This window comes from Triturus cristatus, chromosome 4_1, assembly GCF_964204655.1.
Source record: "Triturus cristatus chromosome 4_1, aTriCri1.1, whole genome shotgun sequence".
In the NCBI taxonomy this organism is placed as follows: Eukaryota; Metazoa; Chordata; class Amphibia; order Caudata; family Salamandridae; genus Triturus; species Triturus cristatus.
In genome coordinates this window covers 106,606,505-106,618,629 of record NC_140585.1, presented here as the reverse complement: position 1 = coordinate 106,618,629, position 12,125 = coordinate 106,606,505, and the positions used below count along the sequence as shown (strand labels likewise).

Sequence of the window (12,125 nt, the reverse complement as noted above, 5' to 3'; positions counted from 1 at the left end):
TGCAGGGTTTCCAATCATACAGTCAAACCTTGCAGAAGTGGGGATGTAGCTCAGTGGTAGAGCGCATGCTTTGCATGTATGAGGCCCCGGGTTCAATCCCCGGCATCTCCAGACTTTTGCCATGCTTACCTTGGATTTTGGGCCGAAAGCTAGGCTGGCATCATGATGAAGGAAGAGATATGTCCTCCAACCGGGATGAGGACCCCGCTTAATCTGTCAGACGTTTGCCTTGAAAAATCCCATGAAATGGGGCTATCTCATTTTTGATGATTATAGATCAAAAGAATCCTACTTGTTGAAGACATCAAAGTGATGATTCATCTTGACAACCATAATGCTTTGATGATAGAAATCTGTCGCATCTCTCTTGATCATTGGTAAGGGTTCTTCTTCTAAACCAGAGACTCTTTACAGTAGCTTTTAGAAAAACGGAATATTTTGTTTATCTCAATCACCTTCAATCTACAGATTTTTCCGTTCTCTTTCCTTTTGAAAATGCATCCAAAATGCACGTTCTTGATGCTGGGTGCGTAGTAATGACTCCCATAACTTTCTGTAATTTCTTTCATGGTTCCGCGCAGCCATCCATTTGCCACCAATGCTGCCCAAGGTCTTTGTATCAAAGTTCCTTTCCTTTCTGTAAAATTGAAATTTGGAGCACCCCTGCTTATCCCCAAGCCAAGACAGAACATGAACTTTGGTCTGAAATCCTCCTTTGGGGTGATAAGACGTACCTTACAGTGTGCTCTAAGAACTGGTGACTTTGAGAGGGAGCTGCAGGTAATGTTCATGATTTTCATCGATCTGCTCCTGATCCCCACCCCCACAACCTTTCTTGAGCGAGAGATAATTACAGCGCTGAAAGATACTTCAGCCACTCCTTCGATAGCTCAGTTGGTAGAGCGGAGGACTGTAGCATAAAGTCAGACATCCTTAGGTCGCTGGTTCAAATCCGGCTCGAAGGATTTTTTGCTTCGATTTCCATATCTTTCACTTTTATTCAAACAATACCTTCCATTGATTATGATCGAGACTTTGCAGTCCCTGGGTTTCAGGGATTCCTTGCATCCATCAAACAGCTCGAGGGCAAAAGTGGGGATGTAGCTCAGTGGTAGAGCGCATGCTTCGCATGTATGAGGTCCCGGGTTCAATCCCCGGCATCTCCAGGAGCCTCTGTTCCTTATCTTGGCTTTTTTCCAGAAGGCTAGCCTGCCATCATGCAGAAAGAAGAAGTTTGTCATGCAGTTGGGGTGAGAGCCCCACTTAAATAGTCAGACATTTGCTTTGGAAAAATCTTTGAACTAAGCATAGTTTGCGCATTTCAAGAAAATCGGAGAATTTTGCATTCCAAAAGAAGGAAATAAATGCCCTCTCTGAGGATCGAACTCAGGACCTTCAGATTATGAGACTGACGCGCTGCCTACTGCGCTAAGAAGGCTGTATATAGGCATCTGTACATAAGACCATGAAGATCATCCAGGTACAAGGCTGAAGGATTTTCCTGACTGACATTGTATACTGCAGAGTCGAATGGGGTGATGTGGCCGTCGGTTCAATGCAGGGTTTCCAATCATACAGTCAAACCTTGCAGAAGTGGGGATGTAGCTCAGTGGTAGAGCGCATGCTTTGCATGTATGAGGCCCCGGGTTCAATCCCCGGCATCTCCAGACTTTTGCCATGCTTACCTTGGATTTTGGGCCGAAAGCTAGGCTGGCATCATGATGAAGGAAGAGATATGTCCTCCAACCGGGATGAGGACCCCGCTTAATCTGTCAGACGTTTGCCTTGAAAAATCCCATGAAGTGGGGCTATCTCATTTTTGATGATTATAGATCAAAAGAATCCTACTTGTTGAAGACATCAAAGTGATGATTCATCTTGACAACCATAATGCTTTGATGATAGAAATCTGTCGCATCTCTCTTGATCATTGGTAAGGGTTCTTCTTCTAAACCAGAGACTCTTTACAGTAGCTTTTAGAAAAACGGAATATTTTGTTTATCTCAATCACCTTCAATCTACAGATTTTTCCGTTCTCTTTCCTTTTGAAAATGCATCCAAAATGCACGTTCTTGATGCTGGGTGCGTAGTAATGACTCCCATAACTTTCTGTCATTTCTTTCATGGTTCCGCGCAGCCATCCATTTGCCACCAATGCTACCCAAGGTCTTTGTATCAAAGTTCCTTTCCTTTCTGTAAAATTGAAATTTGGAGCACCCCTGCTTATCCCCAAGCCAAGACAGAACATGAACTTTGGTCTGAAATCCTCCTTTGGGGTGATAAGACGTACCTTACAGTGTGCTCTAAGAACTGGTGACTTTGAGAGGGAGCTGCAGGTAATGTTCATGATTTTCATCGATCTGCTCCTGATCCCCACCCCCACAACCTTTCTTGAGCGAGAGATAATTACAGCGCTGAAAGATACTTCAGCCACTCCTTCGATAGCTCAGTTGGTAGAGCGGAGGACTGTAGCATAAAGTCAGACATCCTTAGGTCGCTGGTTCAAATCCGGCTCGAAGGATTTTTTGCTTCGATTTCCATATCTTTCACTTTTATTCAAACAATACCTTCCATTGATTATGATCGAGACTTTGCAGTCCCTGGGTTTCAGGGATTCCTTGCATCCATCAAACAGCTCGAGTGCAAAAGTGGGGATGTAGCTCAGTGGTAGAGCGCATGCTTCGCATGTATGAGGTCCCGGGTTCAATCCCCGGCATCTCCAGGAGCCTCTGTTCCTTATCTTGGCTTTTTTCCAGAAGGCTAGCCTGCCATCATGCAGAAAGAAGAAGTTTGTCATGCAGTTGGGGTGAGAGCCCCACTTAAATAGTCAGACATTTGCTTTGGAAAAATCTTTGAACTAGGCATAGTTTGCGCATTTCAAGAAAATCGGAGAATTTTGTATTCCAAAAGAAGGAAATAAATGCCCTCTCTGAGGATCGAACTCAGGACCTTCAGATTATGAGACTGACGCGCTGCCTACTGCGCTAAGAAGGCTGTATATAGGCATCTGTACATAAGACCATGAAGATCATCCAGGTACAAGGCTGAAGGATTTTCCTGACTGACATTGTATACTGCAGAGTCGAATGGGGTGATGTGGCCGTCGGTTCAATGCAGGGTTTCCAATCATACAGTCAAACCTTGCAGAAGTGGGGATGTAGCTCAGTGGTAGAGCGCATGCTTTGCATGTATGAGGCCCCGGGTTCAATCCCCGGCATCTCCAGACTTTTGCCATGCTTACCTTGGATTTTGGGCCGAAAGCTAGGCTGGCATCATGATGAAGGAAGAGATATGTCCTCCAACCGGGATGAGGACCCCGCTTAATCTGTCAGACGTTTGCCTTGAAAAATCCCATGAAATGGGGCTATCTCATTTTTGATGATTATAGATCAAAAGAATCCTACTTGTTGAAGACATCAAAGTGATGATTCATCTTGACAACCATAATGCTTTGATGATAGAAATCTGTTGCATCTCTCTTGATCATTGGTAAGGGTTCTTCTTCTAAACCAGAGACTCTTTACAGTAGCTTTTAGAAAAACGGAATATTTTGTTTATCTCAATCACCTTCAATCTACAGATTTTTCCGTTCTCTTTCCTTTTGAAAATGCATCCAAAATGCACGTTCTTGATGCTGGGTGCGTAGTAATGACTCCCATAACTTTCTGTCATTTCTTTCATGGTTCCGCGCAGCCATCCATTTGCCACCAATGCTGCCCAAGGTCTTTGTATCAAAGTTCCTTTCCTTTCTGTAAAATTGAAATTTGGAGCACCCCTGCTTATCCCCAAGCCAAGACAGAACATGAACTTTGGTCTGAAATCCTCCTTTGGGGTGATAAGACGTACCTTACAGTGTGCTCTAAGAACTGGTGACTTTGAGAGGGAGCTGCAGGTAATGTTCATGATTTTCATCGATCTGCTCCTGATCCCCACCCCCACAACCTTTCTTGAGCGAGAGATAATTACAGCGCTGAAAGATACTTCAGCCACTCCTTCGATAGCTCAGTTGGTAGAGCGGAGGACTGTAGCATAAAGTCAGACATCCTTAGGTCGCTGGTTCAAATCCGGCTCGAAGGATTTTTTGCTTCGATTTCCATATATTTCACTTTTATTCAAACAATACCTTCCATTGATTATGATCGAGACTTTGCAGTCCCTGGGTTTCAGGGATTCCTTGCATCCATCAAACAGCTCGAGGGCAAAAGTGGGGATGTAGCTCAGTGGTAGAGCGCATGCTTCGCATGTATGAGGTCCCGGGTTCAATCCCCGGCATCTCCAGGAGCCTCTGTTCCTTATCTTGGCTTTTTTCCAGAAGGCTAGCCTGCCATCATGCAGAAAGAAGAAGTTTGTCATGCAGTTGGGGTGAGAGCCCCACTTAAATAGTCAGACATTTGCTTTGGAAAAATCTTTGAACTAGGCATAGTTTGCGCATTTCAAGAAAATCGGAGAATTTTGCATTCCAAAAGAAGGAAATAAATGCCCTCTCTGAGGATCGAACTCAGGACCTTCAGATTATGAGACTGACGCGCTGCCTACTGCGCTAAGAAGACTGTATATAGGCATCTGTACATAAGACCATGAAGATCATCCAGGTACAAGGCTGAAGGATTTTCCTGACTGACATTGTATACTGCAGAGTCGAATGGGGTGATGTGGCCGTCGGTTCAATGCAGGGTTTCCAATCATACAGTCAAACCTTGCAGAAGTGGGGATGTAGCTCAGTGGTAGAGCGCATGCTTTGCATGTATGAGGCCCCGGGTTCAATCCCCGGCATCTCCAGACTTTTGCCATGCTTACCTTGGATTTTGGGCCGAAAGCTAGGCTGGCATCATGATGAAGGAAGAGATATGTCCTCCAACCGGGATGAGGACCCCGCTTAATCTGTCAGACGTTTGCCTTGAAAAATCCCATGAAATGGGGCTATCTCATTTTTGATGATTATAGATCAAAAGAATCCTACTTGTTGAAGACATCAAAGTGATGATTCATCTTGACAACCATAATGCTTTGATGATAGAAATCTGTCGCATCTCTCTTGATCATTGGTAAGGGTTCTTCTTCTAAACCAGAGACTCTTTACAGTAGCTTTTAGAAAAACGGAATATTTTGTTTATCTCAATCACCTTCAATCTACAGATTTTTCCGTTCTCTTTCCTTTTGAAAATGCATCCAAAATGCACGTTCTTGATGCTGGGTGCGTAGTAATGACTCCCATAACTTTCTGTCATTTCTTTCATGGTTCCGCGCAGCCATCCATTTGCCACCAATGCTGCCCAAGGTCTTTGTATCAAAGTTCCTTTCCTTTCTGTAAAATTGAAATTTGGAGCACCCCTGCTTATCCCCAAGCCAAGACAGAACATGAACTTTGGTCTGAAATCCTCCTTTGGGGTGATAAGACGTACCTTACAGTGTGCTCTAAGAACTGGTGACTTTGAGAGGGAGCTGCAGGTAATGTTCATGATTTTCATCGATCTGCTCCTGATCCCCACCCCCACAACCTTTCTTGAGCGAGAGATAATTACAGCGCTGAAAGATACTTCAGCCACTCCTTCGATAGCTCAGTTGGTAGAGCGGAGGACTGTAGCATAAAGTCAGACATCCTTAGGTCGCTGGTTCAAATCCGGCTCGAAGGATTTTTTGCTTCGATTTCCATATCTTTCACTTTTATTCAAACAATACCTTCCATTGATTATGATCGAGACTTTGCAGTCCCTGGGTTTCAGGGATTCCTTGCATCCATCAAACAGCTCGAGGGCAAAAGTGGGGATGTAGCTCAGTGGTAGAGCGCATGCTTCGCATGTATGAGGTCCCGGGTTCAATCCCCGGCATCTCCAGGAGCCTCTGTTCCTTATCTTGGCTTTTTTCCAGAAGGCTAGCCTGCCATCATGCAGAAAGAAGAAGTTTGTCATGCAGTTGGGGTGAGAGCCCCACTTAAATAGTCAGACATTTGCTTTGGAAAAATCTTTGAACTAGGCATAGTTTGCGCATTTCAAGAAAATCGGAGAATTTTGCATTCCAAAAGAAGGAAATAAATGCCCTCTCTGAGGATCGAACTCAGGACCTTCAGATTATGAGACTGACGCGCTGCCTACTGCGCTAAGAAGGCTGTATATAGGCATCTGTACATAAGACCATGAAGATCATCCAGGTACAAGGCTGAAGGATTTTCCTGACTGACATTGTATACTGCAGAGTCGAATGGGGTGATGTGGCCGTCGGTTCAATGCAGGGTTTCCAATCATACAGTCAAACCTTGCAGAAGTGGGGATGTAGCTCAGTGGTAGAGCGCATGCTTTGCATGTATGAGGCCCCGGGTTCAATCCCCGGCATCTCCAGACTTTTGCCATGCTTACCTTGGATTTTGGGCCGAAAGCTAGGCTGGCATCATGATGAAGGAAGAGATATGTCCTCCAACCGGGATGAGGACCCCGCTTAATCTGTCAGACGTTTGCCTTGAAAAATCCCATGAAATGGGGCTATCTCATTTTTGATGATTATAGATCAAAAGAATCCTACTTGTTGAAGACATCAAAGTGATGATTCATCTTGACAACCATAATGCTTTGATGATAGAAATCTGTCGCATCTCTCTTGATCATTGGTAAGGGTTCTTCTTCTAAACCAGAGACTCTTTACAGTAGCTTTTAGAAAAACGGAATATTTTGTTTATCTCAATCACCTTCAATCTACAGATTTTTCCGTTCTCTTTCCTTTTGAAAATGCATCCAAAATGCACGTTCTTGATGCTGGGTGCGTAGTAATGACTCCCATAACTTTCTGTCATTTCTTTCATGGTTCCGCGCAGCCATCCATTTGCCACCAATGCTGCCCAAGGTCTTTGTATCAAAGTTCCTTTCCTTTCTGTAAAATTGAAATTTGGAGCACCCCTGCTTATCCCCAAGCCAAGACAGAACATGAACTTTGGTCTGAAATCCTCCTTTGGGGTGATAAGACGTACCTTACAGTGTGCTCTAAGAACTGGTGACTTTGAGAGGGAGCTGCAGGTAATGTTCATGATTTTCATCGATCTGCTCCTGATCCCCACCCCCACAACCTTTCTTGAGCGAGAGATAATTACAGCGCTGAAAGATACTTCAGCCACTCCTTCGATAGCTCAGTTGGTAGAGCGGAGGACTGTAGCATAAAGTCAGACATCCTTAGGTCGCTGGTTCAAATCCGGCTCGAAGGATTTTTTGCTTCGATTTCCATATCTTTCACTTTTATTCAAACAATACCTTCCATTGATTATGATCGAGACTTTGCAGTCCCTGGGTTTCAGGGATTCCTTGCATCCATCAAACAGCTCGAGGGCAAAAGTGGGGATGTAGCTCAGTGGTAGAGCGCATGCTTCGCATGTATGAGGTCCCGGGTTCAATCCCCGGCATCTCCAGGAGCCTCTGTTCCTTATCTTGGCTTTTTTCCAGAAGGCTAGCCTGCCATCATGCAGAAAGAAGAAGTTTGTCATGCAGTTGGGGTGAGAGCCCCACTTAAATAGTCAGACATTTGCTTTGGAAAAATCTTTGAACTAAGCATAGTTTGCGCATTTCAAGAAAATCGGAGAATTTTGCATTCCAAAAGAAGGAAATAAATGCCCTCTCTGAGGATCGAACTCAGGACCTTCAGATTATGAGACTGACGCGCTGCCTACTGCGCTAAGAAGGCTGTATATAGGCATCTGTACATAAGACCATGAAGATCATCCAGGTACAAGGCTGAAGGATTTTCCTGACTGACATTGTATACTGCAGAGTCGAATGGGGTGATGTGGCCGTCGGTTCAATGCAGGGTTTCCAATCATACAGTCAAACCTTGCAGAAGTGGGGATGTAGCTCAGTGGTAGAGCGCATGCTTTGCATGTATGAGGCCCCGGGTTCAATCCCCGGCATCTCCAGACTTTTGCCATGCTTACCTTGGATTTTGGGCCGAAAGCTAGGCTGGCATCATGATGAAGGAAGAGATATGTCCTCCAACCGGGATGAGGACCCCGCTTAATCTGTCAGACGTTTGCCTTGAAAAATCCCATGAAGTGGGGCTATCTCATTTTTGATGATTATAGATCAAAAGAATCCTACTTGTTGAAGACATCAAAGTGATGATTCATCTTGACAACCATAATGCTTTGATGATAGAAATCTGTTGCATCTCTCTTGATCATTGGTAAGGGTTCTTCTTCTAAACCAGAGACTCTTTACAGTAGCTTTTAGAAAAACGGAATATTTTGTTTATCTCAATCACCTTCAATCTACAGATTTTTCCGTTCTCTTTCCTTTTGAAAATGCATCCAAAATGCACGTTCTTGATGCTGGGTGCGTAGTAATGACTCCCATAACTTTCTGTCATTTCTTTCATGGTTCCGCGCAGCCATCCATTTGCCACCAATGCTGCCCAAGGTCTTTGTATCAAAGTTCCTTTCCTTTCTGTAAAATTGAAATTTGGAGCACCCCTGCTTATCCCCAAGCCAAGACAGAACATGAACTTTGGTCTGAAATCCTCCTTTGGGGTGATAAGACGTACCTTACAGTGTGCTCTAAGAACTGGTGACTTTGAGAGGGAGCTGCAGGTAATGTTCATGATTTTCATCGATCTGCTCCTGATCCCCACCCCCACAACCTTTCTTGAGCGAGAGATAATTACAGCGCTGAAAGATACTTCAGCCACTCCTTCGATAGCTCAGTTGGTAGAGCGGAGGACTGTAGCATAAAGTCAGACATCCTTAGGTCGCTGGTTCAAATCCGGCTCGAAGGATTTTTTGCTTCGATTTCCATATATTTCACTTTTATTCAAACAATACCTTCCATTGATTATGATCGAGACTTTGCAGTCCCTGGGTTTCAGGGATTCCTTGCATCCATCAAACAGCTCGAGGGCAAAAGTGGGGATGTAGCTCAGTGGTAGAGCGCATGCTTCGCATGTATGAGGTCCCGGGTTCAATCCCCGGCATCTCCAGGAGCCTCTGTTCCTTATCTTGGCTTTTTTCCAGAAGGCTAGCCTGCCATCATGCAGAAAGAAGAAGTTTGTCATGCAGTTGGGGTGAGAGCCCCACTTAAATAGTCAGACATTTGCTTTGGAAAAATCTTTGAACTAGGCATAGTTTGCGCATTTCAAGAAAATCGGAGAATTTTGCATTCCAAAAGAAGGAAATAAATGCCCTCTCTGAGGATCGAACTCAGGACCTTCAGATTATGAGACTGACGCGCTGCCTACTGCGCTAAGAAGACTGTATATAGGCATCTGTACATAAGACCATGAAGATCATCCAGGTACAAGGCTGAAGGATTTTCCTGACTGACATTGTATACTGCAGAGTCGAATGGGGTGATGTGGCCGTCGGTTCAATGCAGGGTTTCCAATCATACAGTCAAACCTTGCAGAAGTGGGGATGTAGCTCAGTGGTAGAGCGCATGCTTTGCATGTATGAGGCCCCGGGTTCAATCCCCGGCATCTCCAGACTTTTGCCATGCTTACCTTGGATTTTGGGCCGAAAGCTAGGCTGGCATCATGATGAAGGAAGAGATATGTCCTCCAACCGGGATGAGGACCCCGCTTAATCTGTCAGACGTTTGCCTTGAAAAATCCCATGAAATGGGGCTATCTCATTTTTGATGATTATAGATCAAAAGAATCCTACTTGTTGAAGACATCAAAGTGATGATTCATCTTGACAACCATAATGCTTTGATGATAGAAATCTGTCGCATCTCTCTTGATCATTGGTAAGGGTTCTTCTTCTAAACCAGAGACTCTTTACAGTAGCTTTTAGAAAAACGGAATATTTTGTTTATCTCAATCACCTTCAATCTACAGATTTTTCCGTTCTCTTTCCTTTTGAAAATGCATCCAAAATGCACGTTCTTGATGCTGGGTGCGTAGTAATGACTCCCATAACTTTCTGTCATTTCTTTCATGGTTCCGCGCAGCCATCCATTTGCCACCAATGCTGCCCAAGGTCTTTGTATCAAAGTTCCTTTCCTTTCTGTAAAATTGAAATTTGGAGCACCCCTGCTTATCCCCAAGCCAAGACAGAACATGAACTTTGGTCTGAAATCCTCCTTTGGGGTGATAAGACGTACCTTACAGTGTGCTCTAAGAACTGGTGACTTTGAGAGGGAGCTGCAGGTAATGTTCATGATTTTCATCGATCTGCTCCTGATCCCCACCCCCACAACCTTTCTTGAGCGAGAGATAATTACAGCGCTGAAAGATACTTCAGCCACTCCTTCGATAGCTCAGTTGGTAGAGCGGAGGACTGTAGCATAAAGTCAGACATCCTTAGGTCGCTGGTTCAAATCCGGCTCGAAGGATTTTTTGCTTCGATTTCCATATCTTTCACTTTTATTCAAACAATACCTTCCATTGATTATGATCGAGACTTTGCAGTCCCTGGGTTTCAGGGATTCCTTGCATCCATCAAACAGCTCGAGGGCAAAAGTGGGGATGTAGCTCAGTGGTAGAGCGCATGCTTCGCATGTATGAGGTCCCGGGTTCAATCCCCGGCATCTCCAGGAGCCTCTGTTCCTTATCTTGGCTTTTTTCCAGAAGGCTAGCCTGCCATCATGCAGAAAGAAGAAGTTTGTCATGCAGTTGGGGTGAGAGCCCCACTTAAATAGTCAGACATTTGCTTTGGAAAAATCTTTGAACTAGGCATAGTTTGCGCATTTCAAGAAAATCGGAGAATTTTGCATTCCAAAAGAAGGAAATAAATGCCCTCTCTGAGGATCGAACTCAGGACCTTCAGATTATGAGACTGACGCGCTGCCTACTGCGCTAAGAAGGCTGTATATAGGCATCTGTACATAAGACCATGAAGATCATCCAGGTACAAGGCTGAAGGATTTTCCTGACTGACATTGTATACTGCAGAGTCGAATGGGGTGATGTGGCCGTCGGTTCAATGCAGGGTTTCCAATCATACAGTCAAACCTTGCAGAAGTGGGGATGTAGCTCAGTGGTAGAGCGCATGCTTTGCATGTATGAGGCCCCGGGTTCAATCCCCGGCATCTCCAGACTTTTGCCATGCTTACCTTGGATTTTGGGCCGAAAGCTAGGCTGGCATCATGATGAAGGAAGAGATATGTCCTCCAACCGGGATGAGGACCCCGCTTAATCTGTCAGACGTTTGCCTTGAAAAATCCCATGAAATGGGGCTATCTCATTTTTGATGATTATAGATCAAAAGAATCCTACTTGTTGAAGACATCAAAGTGATGATTCATCTTGACAACCATAATGCTTTGATGATAGAAATCTGTCGCATCTCTCTTGATCATTGGTAAGGGTTCTTCTTCTAAACCAGAGACTCTTTACAGTAGCTTTTAGAAAAACGGAATATTTTGTTTATCTCAATCACCTTCAATCTACAGATTTTTCCGTTCTCTTTCCTTTTGAAAATGCATCCAAAATGCACGTTCTTGATGCTGGGTGCGTAGTAATGACTCCCATAACTTTCTGTCATTTCTTTCATGGTTCCGCGCAGCCATCCATTTGCCACCAATGCTGCCCAAGGTCTTTGTATCAAAGTTCCTTTCCTTTCTGTAAAATTGAAATTTGGAGCACCCCTGCTTATCCCCAAGCCAAGACAGAACATGAACTTTGGTCTGAAATCCTCCTTTGGGGTGATAAGACGTACCTTACAGTGTGCTCTAAGAACTGGTGACTTTGAGAGGGAGCTGCAGGTAATGTTCATGATTTTCATCGATCTGCTCCTGATCCCCACCCCCACAACCTTTCTTGAGCGAGAGATAATTACAGCGCTGAAAGATACTTCAGCCACTCCTTCGATAGCTCAGTTGGTAGAGCGGAGGACTGTAGCATAAAGTCAGACATCCTTAGGTCGCTGGTTCAAATCCGGCTCGAAGGATTTTTTGCTTCGATTTCCATATCTTTCACTTTTATTCAAACAATACCTTCCATTGATTATGATCGAGACTTTGCAGTCCCTGGGTTTCAGGGATTCCTTGCATCCATCAAACAGCTCGAGGGCAAAAGTGGGGATGTAGCTCAGTGGTAGAGCGCATGCTTCGCATGTATGAGGTCCCGGGTTCAATCCCCGGCATCTCCAGGAGCCTCTGTTCCTTATCTTGGCTTTTTTCCAGAAGGCTAGCCTGCCATCATGCAGAAAGAAGAAG

The 12,125-nt window shown here is 44.5% G+C and overlaps 24 non-coding genes across 24 annotated transcripts; all 24 read left to right on the top strand.

Moving 5' to 3' along the window:
* The first annotated feature begins 39 nt into the window (after positions 1 to 39).
* On the top strand, positions 40 to 111 carry TRNAA-UGC (transfer RNA alanine (anticodon UGC)). The gene has a single exon. It is a non-coding gene; the product is annotated as a tRNA-Ala (tRNA).
* A 768-nt stretch (positions 112 to 879) lies between these two features.
* On the top strand, positions 880 to 965 carry TRNAY-GUA (transfer RNA tyrosine (anticodon GUA)). Its single transcript is given in 2 exon segments — positions 880 to 916; positions 930 to 965. It is a non-coding gene; the product is annotated as a tRNA-Tyr (tRNA).
* A 129-nt stretch (positions 966 to 1,094) lies between these two features.
* Positions 1,095 to 1,166, top strand: TRNAA-CGC (transfer RNA alanine (anticodon CGC)). Its single transcript has one exon. It is a non-coding gene; the product is annotated as a tRNA-Ala (tRNA).
* A 429-nt stretch (positions 1,167 to 1,595) lies between these two features.
* Positions 1,596 to 1,667, top strand: TRNAA-UGC (transfer RNA alanine (anticodon UGC)). The gene has a single exon. It is a non-coding gene; the product is annotated as a tRNA-Ala (tRNA).
* A 768-nt stretch (positions 1,668 to 2,435) lies between these two features.
* TRNAY-GUA (transfer RNA tyrosine (anticodon GUA)) lies at positions 2,436 to 2,521 on the top strand. The gene is given in 2 exon segments: positions 2,436 to 2,472; positions 2,486 to 2,521. It is a non-coding gene; the product is annotated as a tRNA-Tyr (tRNA).
* Positions 2,522 to 2,650: 129 nt separating this feature from the next.
* TRNAA-CGC (transfer RNA alanine (anticodon CGC)) lies at positions 2,651 to 2,722 on the top strand. Its single transcript has one exon. It is a non-coding gene; the product is annotated as a tRNA-Ala (tRNA).
* Positions 2,723 to 3,151: 429 nt separating this feature from the next.
* Positions 3,152 to 3,223, top strand: TRNAA-UGC (transfer RNA alanine (anticodon UGC)). The gene has a single exon. It is a non-coding gene; the product is annotated as a tRNA-Ala (tRNA).
* Positions 3,224 to 3,991: 768 nt separating this feature from the next.
* On the top strand, positions 3,992 to 4,077 carry TRNAY-GUA (transfer RNA tyrosine (anticodon GUA)). The gene is given in 2 exon segments: positions 3,992 to 4,028; positions 4,042 to 4,077. It is a non-coding gene; the product is annotated as a tRNA-Tyr (tRNA).
* Positions 4,078 to 4,206: 129 nt separating this feature from the next.
* Positions 4,207 to 4,278, top strand: TRNAA-CGC (transfer RNA alanine (anticodon CGC)). The gene has a single exon. It is a non-coding gene; the product is annotated as a tRNA-Ala (tRNA).
* Positions 4,279 to 4,707: 429 nt separating this feature from the next.
* On the top strand, positions 4,708 to 4,779 carry TRNAA-UGC (transfer RNA alanine (anticodon UGC)). The gene has a single exon. It is a non-coding gene; the product is annotated as a tRNA-Ala (tRNA).
* A 768-nt stretch (positions 4,780 to 5,547) lies between these two features.
* TRNAY-GUA (transfer RNA tyrosine (anticodon GUA)) lies at positions 5,548 to 5,633 on the top strand. Its single transcript is given in 2 exon segments — positions 5,548 to 5,584; positions 5,598 to 5,633. It is a non-coding gene; the product is annotated as a tRNA-Tyr (tRNA).
* Positions 5,634 to 5,762: 129 nt separating this feature from the next.
* Positions 5,763 to 5,834, top strand: TRNAA-CGC (transfer RNA alanine (anticodon CGC)). The gene has a single exon. It is a non-coding gene; the product is annotated as a tRNA-Ala (tRNA).
* Positions 5,835 to 6,263: 429 nt separating this feature from the next.
* On the top strand, positions 6,264 to 6,335 carry TRNAA-UGC (transfer RNA alanine (anticodon UGC)). The gene has a single exon. It is a non-coding gene; the product is annotated as a tRNA-Ala (tRNA).
* Positions 6,336 to 7,103: 768 nt separating this feature from the next.
* TRNAY-GUA (transfer RNA tyrosine (anticodon GUA)) lies at positions 7,104 to 7,189 on the top strand. Its single transcript is given in 2 exon segments — positions 7,104 to 7,140; positions 7,154 to 7,189. It is a non-coding gene; the product is annotated as a tRNA-Tyr (tRNA).
* A 129-nt stretch (positions 7,190 to 7,318) lies between these two features.
* Positions 7,319 to 7,390, top strand: TRNAA-CGC (transfer RNA alanine (anticodon CGC)). The gene has a single exon. It is a non-coding gene; the product is annotated as a tRNA-Ala (tRNA).
* Positions 7,391 to 7,819: 429 nt separating this feature from the next.
* Positions 7,820 to 7,891, top strand: TRNAA-UGC (transfer RNA alanine (anticodon UGC)). The gene has a single exon. It is a non-coding gene; the product is annotated as a tRNA-Ala (tRNA).
* Positions 7,892 to 8,659: 768 nt separating this feature from the next.
* On the top strand, positions 8,660 to 8,745 carry TRNAY-GUA (transfer RNA tyrosine (anticodon GUA)). The gene is given in 2 exon segments: positions 8,660 to 8,696; positions 8,710 to 8,745. It is a non-coding gene; the product is annotated as a tRNA-Tyr (tRNA).
* A 129-nt stretch (positions 8,746 to 8,874) lies between these two features.
* TRNAA-CGC (transfer RNA alanine (anticodon CGC)) lies at positions 8,875 to 8,946 on the top strand. Its single transcript has one exon. It is a non-coding gene; the product is annotated as a tRNA-Ala (tRNA).
* Positions 8,947 to 9,375: 429 nt separating this feature from the next.
* On the top strand, positions 9,376 to 9,447 carry TRNAA-UGC (transfer RNA alanine (anticodon UGC)). The gene has a single exon. It is a non-coding gene; the product is annotated as a tRNA-Ala (tRNA).
* A 768-nt stretch (positions 9,448 to 10,215) lies between these two features.
* TRNAY-GUA (transfer RNA tyrosine (anticodon GUA)) lies at positions 10,216 to 10,301 on the top strand. The gene is given in 2 exon segments: positions 10,216 to 10,252; positions 10,266 to 10,301. It is a non-coding gene; the product is annotated as a tRNA-Tyr (tRNA).
* A 129-nt stretch (positions 10,302 to 10,430) lies between these two features.
* TRNAA-CGC (transfer RNA alanine (anticodon CGC)) lies at positions 10,431 to 10,502 on the top strand. Its single transcript has one exon. It is a non-coding gene; the product is annotated as a tRNA-Ala (tRNA).
* A 429-nt stretch (positions 10,503 to 10,931) lies between these two features.
* Positions 10,932 to 11,003, top strand: TRNAA-UGC (transfer RNA alanine (anticodon UGC)). Its single transcript has one exon. It is a non-coding gene; the product is annotated as a tRNA-Ala (tRNA).
* Positions 11,004 to 11,771: 768 nt separating this feature from the next.
* TRNAY-GUA (transfer RNA tyrosine (anticodon GUA)) lies at positions 11,772 to 11,857 on the top strand. The gene is given in 2 exon segments: positions 11,772 to 11,808; positions 11,822 to 11,857. It is a non-coding gene; the product is annotated as a tRNA-Tyr (tRNA).
* Positions 11,858 to 11,986: 129 nt separating this feature from the next.
* On the top strand, positions 11,987 to 12,058 carry TRNAA-CGC (transfer RNA alanine (anticodon CGC)). The gene has a single exon. It is a non-coding gene; the product is annotated as a tRNA-Ala (tRNA).
* Positions 12,059 to 12,125: the final 67 nt, after the last annotated feature.